Source organism: Phoca vitulina, unplaced genomic scaffold (assembly GCF_004348235.1).
Source record: "Phoca vitulina isolate PV1807 unplaced genomic scaffold, GSC_HSeal_1.0 scaffold58, whole genome shotgun sequence".
Taxonomy (NCBI): domain Eukaryota; kingdom Metazoa; phylum Chordata; class Mammalia; order Carnivora; family Phocidae; genus Phoca; species Phoca vitulina.
The window spans coordinates 6635103-6647919 of NW_022589761.1; the positions used below are offsets into that span (position 1 = coordinate 6635103).

Consider the following 12817-nt stretch of genomic DNA (forward strand, 5'->3'; position numbering starts at 1 on the left):
CCTGCTCAGCGGGGAGCCTGCTTCTCCCTCTCCCTCTGCCTCCCACTGCCCCCCCTGCTTGTGCTCTCTCTCTCTGTCAAATAAATAAAATCTTAAAAGAAAATCTAAATTTCTGGGCACCTGGGTGGCTCAGTTGGTTAAGCGACTGCCTTCGGCTCAGGTCATGATCCTGGAGTCCCGGGATCGAGTCCCGCATCGGGCTCCCTGCTCAGCAGGGAGTCTGCTTCTCCCTCTGACCCTCCCTCCTCTCATGCTCTCTCTCTCTATCTCATTCTCTCTCTCAAATAAATAAATAAAATCTTTTAAAAAAAAAAGATATTATAATTTTAATTTCTTTTTCTTTTTTTTTTGAAGTTTTATTTATTTAAGTAATCTTTACACCCCATGTGGGGTTTAAACTCATGATCCCGAGATCAAGAGTCACATACTCCTCTGACTGAGCCAGCCAGGCACCCCTCAATTTCTTTATTAATGTTTGCTCTTTGATGAAGAATTGTCATCATATTTTCTTTTGCTTCTTTAATCATGCTTTCTTTCAGTTCTTCAAAATAATTTTAATGGCTTCTTTTTTGTTGTTTTGTTTTTAAAGATTTTATTTATTTGACAGAGAGAGAGAGACAGCGAGAGAGGGAACACAAGCAGGGGGAGTGGGAGAGGGAGAAGGAGGCTCCCCGCTGAGCAGGGAGCCTGATGCTGGGCTCGATCCCAAGACTCTGGGATCATGACCTGAGCCAAAGGCAGCCACTTAACAGACTGAGCCACCCAGGCGCCCCTAATGGCTTCTTTGATGTCCTTTTCTGTTAAATGTAACATCTGGGCCCTCTCAGACAATTTCAGTTGCTTGCTTTTTTTCCCCATGTCTGGGTCAAATTTTCCTATTCCTTTGTATGTCTCATAATTTTTTTGTTTAAAATTAACACATTAGGTAATAGATCGTGTTATATATTTTAGCAACTCTGGGTACTGATTTTCCCACCCTGCTTTCTGAACATTGATAATCTGTGGCCCTCAATCAATCCCAAAGTCTTTCTTGTTTTATTTTACAGTTGGCTATACGGTGATATTGTCTTACACCCTTTCAAAGGGTGAGCATAAAGTATTCAGGGCCACTTTTCATAAGGGACCATGCCACAGGGTTCCATGAGTGTTTTTCTTCTATAACTCTGAGGATCAGAATCTGTTTTGCAGAGGCCTAGGCAGCAGCACTGGCAAAGGTATTCTGTATGATCTTGACCATCTGGTTTTAAAAGGAGTATAGATTTGTAACATGCTATGGTGACTGCATTTCTTTCACAGAAGCAATCACCCAGCAGTCCTGAATATTGCACAGGCTATCAGTCTTTCTCCTGCATGCACTTTAGAATGAGTTTCAGTGCCTGGTTGAAACACACAAGTAATTGTCCCAGGGTAAGTGTCATTTCCCTGAGCCTAGCATCAGTAATAACTTTGCTGGAATTGAGACATATGATTCAATCTGAGATAGAGATTTGGGCAAAGACACATGAGCGAGAACTACTTTAAGGAGGGCCTCAATCTCATTCCTGTAAATGCCAATTATCAAAACTTGTGATTTAAATCAGTTAAATCTATAATGGAGGTTCGGTAGGATTCAGAAAATACAGCACAAAGTGGCAAAGCTCAAAGCACAAACTCTCCAGACAGCAGCACATATCAAACAGCATGCTCTCCAGTAGGCAACAACTCAAAATACATAGTTGCTAAAAGGCAACAGAGCTTGTTAGGAAACCAAAGCATGAGAAGAGAGACCCCTGGTAGTGGTAGCTATTGCTTAGACACTCTGCTCACTGCTCTCATTTTTGCAGCCACCCTAAAGATGTGGGATAGACCCCCAACTCAAAATTTGGTTTGGGTGTCAAGACTGATGGTACCACACATGCACCAACAGGGTATGGAAAGGTTTATTACATAGTGAGATTTTCTGGGGAGAAGAAGGGAGGATTCCAAGCAGGTCTCAGAATGGATTGAGAAGTAAGGGAGGGGAGAGTGGCTTGGGTTTTTTATTGCGCTTATGGGTCAGGCTCTGTAAGAGTTCCCATGAAGAGGCTGGGGTTTGTGTAGTTTGAACTTCCCCACCTGCACTAAAGGAAATGATACACAGCAGTCAGACATCAAAAATGGAAATCATACCCTTTATTACACTGTATTATCCGTTACTTTGTAACAAGCTACCACAAACTTAGCAGCTTAGAGCAACACACAGTCATTATCTCACAGTTTCTGAGGTTTATGAGTCTGAGCACAACCTTTGTCCTCTAATTCAAGGTCTTTCAAAAGGCTACAGTCAAGGGCTACCTGGCTGGCTCAGTTGGAAGAGCATGTGACTCTTGATCTCAGGGTTGTGAGTTCAAGCCCCAACTTGGGTGTAGAGATTACTTAAATAAATAAAACTTAAAAAAAAAAAAAAAAAAGTCTACAGTCAAGGTATGGGCCAGGTTTTACATGAAGGCACATCTGGGGAAGGATGACTTCCAAGCTTACACAGGATTTAGTTCCTTACAGGCTGTTAGACTAAGGTAATCAGTTTCAGGCTGGTTGTTGGCCAGGATCCAATTTCAGTTCCATTGCTGTATGGGCTTCTTCAATATGGCATTCAAACTTTACATACATACATACATACATACATACATACATACTGGCATTCAAACTGGAAAACAGTATGGAGGTTCTTCAAAAAGTTGAAAATAGTCATAAAACTTCAATATGGCATTCAAACTTTACATACATACATACATGCATACGTACATACATACATACATACTGGCATTCAAACTGGAAAACAGTACGGAGGTTCTTCAAAAAGTTGAAAATAGTCATAAAACTTCAATATGGCATTCAAACTTCATCAAATGGCATATTTTATATATTTATATTCCATAATTCATCAAATGACATATGAAGTCATAAAACTTCAATATGGCATTCAAACTTCATCAAAGCCAGCAAGACAGTCAATAAAGAGTCTTCTAGCAAGAAAAGAAAGAAGTTCTCTTTTGTAACTTTAATCACGTAAGTGACTTCCTATGATCTTTGCCATATTCGGTTGATTAGAAATAACTTGACAAGTCAGCCCACTCTCAAGGGAAGGAGATTACACAAAGGCATGCATATCAGGAGTCAGAGATCATTGAGGGTCATCTTAGTCTTTCTGCCACAGAGACCTATGGCTATTTACTTGAGCAACCACACATTGGAAAAATGAAAATACCCAGACATCTTGAAATCTCCCATACAGGGGTCTGAGTTGACAATGATATCCAGAGACCTAAAGCATTATCATGGTCCACATGTTAAAATAGTCATAGGCAGGGGTCGGGTAATAAGTGGATTTCTGACCAATGTCTAGCTTACAGTGGATCTGTTGGGTTCACAGACCATCTGGTGGTTATTTTGTGTATCCCTAAATTTACAAGAAGTATTGACATACTTTGGAGTTGGAGTAACTCCACATAGGCAATTCTTGGCCTTTAAGTGTTAAGAGTAACAATGGAAAAGACAAGTGGAAATCTCTGAGATTACCTCTGTCCCCTCAAGCTACAATGGTAAATTAAAAACTATCACATCCCAGAAAGAGAGTAGATATTAGTTGCACCCTGAAGATCAAAAGGATATAATATTGGCAGTCACTATTATATCTCATGATCGTATGTCTATTTTATGCACCAGTCTGTGAATGTAACTGGAAGATGGCTGTAGGCTACTGCAAGCTCTACCAATTAGTAGCCTCTGGAATTGGTATTTTTGTTATAGAAGATATATAGTACATAGTAATTGATTTGAATGACTGTATTCTTTTCTATCCCAATCACAAAAGAAAACCAAAGACCATTTGCAAGTGACAAAATACGTGTTTATAATTTTGTCACCTCTGTCAAAATATAAAATGAGGAAATCTGGCCCATCACGGTAATTAATTTCTTTTCTTTTTTTTTTTTTCCATTCTTGTACTTTTTTTTTTCTTTTTTTTTATTATGTTATGTTAATCACCATACATTACATCATTAGTTTTTGATGTAGTGTTCCATGATTCATTGTTTGCATATAACACCCAGTGCTCCATGCAGAACGTGCCCTCTTTAATACCCATCACCAGGCTAACCCATCCTCCCACCCTCCTCCCCTCTAGAACCCTCAGTTTGTTTTTCAGAGTCCATAGTCTCTCATGGTTTGTCTACCCCTCTGATTTCCCCCCCCTTCATTCTTCCCCTCCTGCTATCTTCTTCTTCTCCTTCTTTTTTTTTAAAATATATAATGTATTATTTGCTTCAGAGGTACAGATCTGTGATTCAACAGTCTTGCACACTTCACAGAGCTCACCATAGCACATACCCTCCCCAATGTCTATCACCCAGCCACCCCATCCCTCCCACCCCCCACCACTCCAGCAACCCTCAGCTTGTTTCCTGAGATTAAGAATTCCTCATATCAGTGAGGTCATATGATACATGTCTTTCTCTGATTGATTTATTTCGCTCAGCATAATACCCTCCAGTTCCATCCACGTCGTTGCAAATGGCAAGATTTCATTCTTTTTGATGGCTGCATAATATTCCATTGTATATATATACACCACATCTTCTTTATCCATTCATCTGTCGATGGACATCTTGGCTCTTTCCACAGTTTAGCTATTGTGGACATTGCTGCTATAAACATCAGGGTGCATGTACCCCTTTGGATCCCTACATTTGTATCTTTGGGGTAAATACCCAGTAGTGCAATTGCTGGATCATATGGTAGCTCTATTTTAAACTTTTTGAGGAACCTCCATACTGTTTTCCAGAGTGGCTGCACTAGCTTGCATTCCCACCAATAGTGTAGGGAGGTTCCCCTTTCTCCGCATCCCCGCCAACATCTGTCATTTCCTGACTTGTTAATTTTAGCCATTCTGACTGGTGTGAGGTGATATCTCCTTGAGGTTTTGATTTGGATTTCCCTGATGCCGAGCGATGTTGAGCACTTTTGCATGTGTCTGTTGGCCGTTCGGATGTCTTCTTTGGAAAAATGTCACAGTAATTAATTTCATTGATGACCTCAGTTTGATAAGACAGCATGGGGAAAGGATGTCATGCACATTGGAAGCCTTGTTAAGACACATGTTCCCCAAGGCATGAGAGAAAAACCTACAAAGATTCGGAGACCTGCCACTTAGTAAAGTAAAAGAGAAATTACTCTGTTTGTATCCTCTACTATTGAGAAGAAAGTGCACTTCCGGACAAACGTCTTTGTGCTATGAAAGCAACACATTCAACATTTTAGAATACCCATATACAGAATGACAAAGAATGCAGCCAGCTTTGAGTGGAGCCTACCACAGTAAAGCAGCACGTCCCAGCTGAGGTGCAAATAGTGCTTCCACTTGAGCTATATGATCTGAAATACTGTATACTGTTGGAGATATGACTGATTGAAAATGATGTGACATGGAGTTCATGGCAAGCCCTAGTCAGAGCAGAATGAGCAAGGACATGTCATCCACCGCAGATAATTACATAGTTTTTGAAAATAAGCTCCTGGTGTGCTACTGGGCTCTGTGAAGACAGAATGCTTGACCATGTGAAACCAAGTCACCATGCACCCTGAATTGCCCATTGTGTGGTATGTCCTGTCAGAACCACAAAGTGATAAAGTTGGATGAGCCCAGTGCAACCTTTGAAAAAAATGGAAATGGTACATTCAGAATAGTGCACAAGAAGTACTAAGGGCACACAATCTACTGAGCATGTCACCCATCATTTCCACCAGTGTGTCTCTCAGATCACTCATATGGACATATGGGAGTCCCATATAACCAGCTGAGGAAGAAAGAAAAAGGCTGAACTTGGCTTACAGTCTGTTGGCTCTATATGTGAATGTAAACTGAAATGGAAAGCAGCAGCATTACACAGAAGCTTCACACTGGTAGCTCTTAAAGAGACATTTTTCTCAATGGGTGAAATTTCAGGTATTGCATTTGGTCTTCCACTTCATGTAGAAGGAGGAGAGGCCGAAGAGAAGAATAATCACACTCCTAGGGTAAATGGCCTAGTCAGGGTCCTGGAAGAAGAAAGGTTGGAAGATTGTTATATCAGTCAGTATTTAACCAGAAAACAGAAACAGTATATATAAAGATTTATTGCAGTGAGTCTGCTTATGTGATTGTGGGGGCTGTCTAGGCAAGTCTAAAATCAGGAAGGGCAAGCTAGAATTCTTGGACATGAGATGAAACTGCTATCCACGGGCAGAATTTTTTCTTTTTCAAGAATTCCTCAGCTCTACTCTTAATGTCTTTCAACTGATTAAATCAGGCCCTCCTAGATTATCTAGGGTGATCTCTCTTAAAGCCAACTGATTGTGGACTTTAGTCACATCTACAAAATACCTTCACAGCAATACCTAGATTAGTGTTTGAATAACTGTAGTCTAGCCAAGTTGACACATAAAAATGACCTTAACTGTCCACTGCTTATCAGCTTGGCACCCACACACATTTCCTTTAATCACACTCTTCAAATGAAGACAGTAAGTCATACTTCCAACTAACATGAAACGCTATCTTGTGTACAACTGAAAACACATTAACCCTTTCCCCAAGAGAAGACGCAGAAGTCCTTGGGTGAGGGTCACTCTTATTTCCTGTAACTGTGATATAAAGCTAACTATTATTAATAAATCTTATGTTTGACAGTAAGGGGATAAGAGAGGGAAGGAAACAAAAAATATTTGGTTAATATGTATACAAACATAACAAAATGAAGAATTATGCATGCTATTACTGTTCTCATTTTTACAATTGGTCATATGGTCACAGCTAGTATTTATAACTATCTTCTTCCACTACACATTCCATATCTACTTTGCCCTCAGCAAGTACCTCAGGATTTTGATTCTTTCCTGTCAGGATAAACCAAATATTCCTGAAGTGTCTCAGCCATTAGTAGTCCTGCCTGAATCCAGTTGTAGTTTTCCATTAACATTAATCACAGGACATGGTAGTATTGAGATATGCTAAGGGAGCTCCTATATTTCAGACATAAGATTCTTTACATTCATTATATATTAGCAGCCCAAATTCCTCTTGGTAATCAGGACCAATCACTCATTGAGTACAGTAACCTCCTTCTTTGCCTGTTGATTCAGAAGCATAAGGAGCCCAAAGCGGCCTCAACCCCAGGTGGCAGCTTCAACTTTCAGTTTAATGGAAAAATTATTGTTTTCTGGTGGAAGCATTCCTCTCCTTGCAGCTAAGGCTTCTAATCCAGCAGAGCCTAAGGTTGCAGGGATGGAAAGCAAAAATTTTGCTAGTGGATCACGATGGGTAATAATGAGTGGAACCACTTCCATTTGCACTCCTTGATTCCGGGACCCATTTGCACCATATATTGGATGTTGATTTAAAGCATATACAGCATCCTCAAAGACACTTCCCCAGTCCCACAACATATTGCTATCTCAATTGACACTGAAATTGAGGCTTCAAAAGGCCATTCTAACATTCTATCAAGACAGCTTTTTCAGGAAAAAAAATTCTCCTTCACAATGATGGAAAACATGGGAAGACCATGTGAGTACCATGAGTATGGGCTGATTGCCACAATTCATTTGCTATGAAATGACCCCTTTGATCAGAAGCAAATATTATTTGAAATACCACAATGATGCATAAGGTGCTCTCTAAGTCCACAGATAGTGGTGTGGTGGAAGCACCGAATGCAGGGAAAGAAAAGCCATATCATCCAGGGAATGAGGCCATTTTGGTGACACAGTGTTGGTCTCTGCAGACTGGGCCCTCAGCAGTAGCTATAACCAGGACATTTTTGGTGAGTGGAAGTCCACGTTGCTGACCCTATGCATAACCTCCATCATTGGGACCATGGCCACTTTGTTTTATGAGCCCTCTGGGTAATGACACAAGTGGCTGAGAAGAGGTTGACTGATATCCTCAAAATTGGTCATCCTTTACATTTATTAAGATCCTCCTCTGCTGAGATAAGCATTCACATGGGACACAAATATTGTCACATCATTTCCCACTCAGAGAAGTCTGTCCACCTACCACTTCCCCAGACTTTTTATCACGTATTTTCCAGCCATGTTCCTTCTAAGTCCCTGACCATCCAACCAAACTATTGACCACAGCCTATGAATATAGACTTGCTTCTGGCCATTTCTCCTTCCAGGCAAAATAAACAACCAGATGCCCTCCTCACATTTCTTCCCATTGGGAAAATTTCATCATTGTCCTTCAAGAAGTTCCCAGAAGGGGGCTGTAGTGCTGCAACTGTCCTTATTTGGGTGATACTTGCATGTCATACAGAACCATCTGTAAACTGTGTTCACATTTTTCTCTTCCTCAGCCAGCTGGTTGTAGGGCACTCCCCATGAGACCATAGGGTGGGCTGGGAGTTGTAGTATCTTAGGAGTAGGGGTGGAGGGATCATGTGCATTTATTTAGTCCACTTAATTTTTTTTTTCTTGAGAGAGGGCATGGTGGGGAGGGGCAAAGGGAGAGGAAGAGAGAGAGAAAAAATCTTAAGCAGGTTCCAGGCCCTGTGCAGAGCCTGACACAGGGGCTCAATCTCATAGCACCCTGAGATCATGACCTGAGCTAAAATCAAGAGTCATACGCTCAATTGACTGAGCCACCCAGGTGCCTCTGTAGTCCACTTCTTCATGCAAATTTGCCTTCAGGGCCTGCTTGAGCCAAATCTCTAATATACCACTCTCATTTGAGATAGTATAAACAGCCTGGACCTGTTGAAGAGCTTTCTCTCATTCTGGGCCCCACTCAAACTAGCAGTTTTTCAGTTCATTAAGTAAAGGGGCCATAATGGCATATCCAAATTACTTTTTTTTTTTTTTTAACGTTGTGTCTAAAATCCAAAAAGTCCACTATGTGTCGTGGCTCTATTTTTGTTCTGGGAGGGAATTCTTCACTTTATTTTTTTTTAAGATGTTGTTTATTCATTTATTTATTCATTCATTTGAGACATTCATTTATTTATTCATTTGAGACAGAGAGAGCATGAGCAGGGGGAGAGGCAGAAGGAGAGGGAGAAGCAGGCTGCCTGCTGAGCCAGGAGCCTGATGTGGGACTTGATCCCAAGACCCTGGGATCATGACCTGAGCTGAAGGCAGATGCCTAACCATCTGAGCCACCCAGGCGCCCCGGGATTCTTCACTTTAAGAAGGATATCTCAATATGCACCACATTGAATCCATAGAAATTCAACTGAGGTGGAAGGCCCCTGAATTTTTGCCAAAGTTATTTCCCACTCTCTGCTAGTATGTCTAGAGTCTTTATTAATGTAATGGCCTAGCGTGATGACTTGTGCAAGGGAAATGTGATCGAGGTGTGGGTGGATTAAATTATGACCTAGAGCTGGAGAGTTGATATACCCTTGTGATGGTTCATTTTATGTGTCAATTTGGCTAGGCCACAGTACTTACATATTTGTTCAAACATTATTTTAGATGTTTCTTTGAAGGTAATTTTTAGATAAGATTAACATTTCAATCAGTAGACTGAGTAAAGCAGATAGCCCTCCATAATGTGTGTGGGCCTCATCCAATCAGTTGAAGGCTTAAAAAAATTTTTTTTAAAGATTTTATTTATTTATTTGACAGAGAGAGACACAGCGAGAGAGGGAACACAAGCATGGGGAGTGGGAGAGGGAGAAGCAGGCTTCCCTCGGAGCAGGGAGCCCGATGCGGGGCTTGATCCCAGGACCCTGGGATCATGACCTGAGCCGAAGGCAGATGCTTAACGACTGAGCCACCCAGGCACCCCAGTTGAAGGCTTTGATAGAAAAAAAAAAACTGACTTCTCTTGAAGAAGAGGAAATTCTGTCAGCAGACTGCTTTAGGCTTGAACTGCAGCATCAGCTCTTACCTGGTTTTCCAGCCTGCATGACTACCCTGCAGATTTTTGACTTACCAGCTTCCACAATTGCATGATCCAATTCTTCTCTTTCCAATTCTTTTCTTTCTTTTTTTTTTTTAAGATTTTATTTATTTGGGGCGAGCCCCGCATCGGGCTCCCTGCTCCGCGGGAAGCCTGCTTCTCCCTCTCCCACTCCCCCTGCTTGTGTTCCCTCCTTACTGTGTCTCTCTCTGTCATATAAAATCTTAAAAAAAAAGATTTTATTTATTTATTTGAGAGAGAGAGAATGAGCAGGGAGAGGAACAGAGGGAGAAAGAGAAGCAGGCTCCCCGCTGAGCAGGGAGCCCAATGTGGGGCTTGGTCCGAGGACCCTGGGCGCTTAACCGACTGAGCCACCCAGGTGCCCCAACTTGATCCAATTCTTTAAATTAAATCTCTTTTTCTCTTTCTCTGCCTTCTGTTTCTTTATATATGTGTGTGTGTAGGGGCGCCTGGGTGGCTCAGACGTTGGGCGTCTGCCTTCGGCTCAGGTCGTGATCCCGGGGTCCTGGATCGAGCCCCGCATTGGGCTCCCTGCTCTGCGGGAGGCCTGCTTCTCCCTCTCCCACTCCCCCTGCTTGTGTTCCCTCTCTCACTGTGTCTCTCTCTGTCAAATAAGTAAATAAAATCTTTAAAGAATATATATGTGTGTGTGTGTGTATTTGTATAAATATATGTTACACGCATACATATGTGTGTATATACAAAATTTACATGCATGTATGTGTATATACACACATATACATATCTGTGTGTGTGTGGGGGTACCACTTAGGCGTTTGCACAAATACACACACACACACACAGATATGTATATGTGTGTTATATATAAACCCCTAAGTTGTTCTGTTTCTCTGGAGAACCCAGATTAACACAGCTACTGAGGTAGAACAGTGAAGGTATATTGCTGGCCTGAAAACACAGTACTTCTGGTGGTCTTTACTAAAAGATATCTAGAAAATAATTTTTCCAGGTCAATAACTGTATACCACATACCAGAGGATGTGTTAATTTGCTCAAGCAACAAAACCACATCTGGAATGCAATTAGGATTACCACCTGATTAAATTTATGATAATCTATTGTCATTTAAGGTCCATCTGTTTTCTGCGTAAGCCAAGTAAATGACTTGAATGAAGTATGTTGGAATCACCACTCATCTTTCAAGTCCAGTGCCACAAATATCTGCAAGACCTACAGGATTGTGGTATTATTATTTTTTTTAATTACTATTTTTGTGGGTAGAGGCAGTTATACCTACAAAGGCTTCCAGTTGGCCTTCCCTACCATAATAACCCTCACCCCACAGGTCAGAGAACTAATATGGGGTTCTGTTAGTTGCCAAGTATGTCTATTCCAATTACGCATTTGGAACTGGGGAAATAACCACAAGATGGGCTGAGAGACCAATGGGCTCACTGTGAGACAGCCTTGAGCTAAAATTCCATTGGTCACCTGACCTCCATTAGCCCCGACTGTAACTGATGGACCACAGTGACATTTTGGGTTTCCAGAAACTTGAGTCAATTCAACCCAGTGTTCAGTAATTCCTAAAAAGTATGATTATTTCTTTTTCCCCAATGCAGCTACCTTGGTAAGTGGCCATAGTTTCCTTTGGAGAAGGATAGGAGAAAGGTTAACAGTAGTTAGAAAAGCTCTAACATTATGTTCATGATGCTTGGATGTCTGGCATTGACCCTTGATTGAGATAAGGGCAGAGATATGTGAGGCGCTATTTAAAGTCTAAAGCTCCCCTGTAGACCCCAGAGCCAATTTGTTTATCAAGTAAATGATTAGATAGCCTAGCTTGATTATGTAATGAGTGAACAGACGGGCATAAAAGCCCTTGCAGGGAACTTCTGCCTTGAGCTCTCCCAAAGTAAAGATTCACACAGATCTTAGTGGTTCAACCTGGAGAAAAAGTGCAGTCTGCATGTGAATAAGGACACTGGGGAGGTTGCGTGTGAATAATTCTGACTCCCTAATTACTTACCTACCTTTTCTTTCTCTTAGTGAGCCACATCCTTTGTTTTTATTTATTATTTTTTTATTATTTATTTTTTTAAGTAGGCTCCACAATGTGGGGCTTGAACTCACATCCCTGAGATCAAGACCTGAGCTGAGATCATGAGTCAGATGCTTAACTCAGTCACCCAGGCACCCCCCTTTTGCTTTTAAATGAAAGCATTACATGGATATGCTCTGTGGAGTCTTGTCAGTCCTTTGGACTGATGGAATCTTTGCACAGGTTAACCGTCTTTTGTCTCATGACCTTGCAGTTAGGTGTATAAAATATGAATTTGTGAATTAGTTCCTATTCTGTTATATATATTTAGGAGTAATCCAAAATCATATTCACTCCTAAGAGCTGCCCAAACTTCATTCACCAATAGGTTAGTTGAAAAGTCCTCATTTCATGTATTTATCCATTCATAAAATATACATAAAAATTAATGAAAAAGAACATGCCCAACTTCTTCAAAAGAAATCTTAATATAGGAGTATGGAACATAGCCCAATGCTGTTTCACACCAAAACATAAAATATTGGGCCTGCTTTTTCTAAGAAGCAGCTTATATGTGAATAGCTGTTAGAAAGCAAAAATTCATTTAGACTTTCTTCAAAGCATTGAAAGTACCTTCTACAGGGACGTGGCTGTACTTATCTCCATATCTTTTTTTTTTTAGAAAGACTTTATTTATTTGAGAGAGAGCACAAGCAGGGGGGAGCAGCAGGCAGAGGGAGAGGGAGAGGGAGAGGGAGAGGCAGAAGCAGGCTCCCCGCTGAGCAAGGAGCCCAACGCAGGGCTCAATCCCAGGACTCCGGGAAAATAACCCGACCAAAGGCAGATGCCTAAATAACTGAGCCACCCAGGTGCCCCCTTATCTCCATATCTTG

The 12817-nt window shown here is 41.2% G+C and overlaps 1 protein-coding gene across 5 annotated transcripts in view; it reads left to right on the plus strand.

Moving 5' to 3' along the window:
• The window catches only part of LOC116623265 (zinc finger protein 461-like), a 67707-nt gene extending 56609 nt beyond the window's left edge, over nucleotides 1–11098 (plus strand). For all 5 annotated transcript variants that reach the window (XR_004297699.1, XR_004297697.1, XR_004297695.1 and 2 more), the window contains one exon: nucleotides 11014–11098. The gene's annotated coding sequence lies outside the window, so the exon portion shown is untranslated. The remainder of the gene's footprint in view (nucleotides 1–11013) is intronic.
• The last annotated feature ends 1719 nt before the right edge of the window (nucleotides 11099–12817 follow it).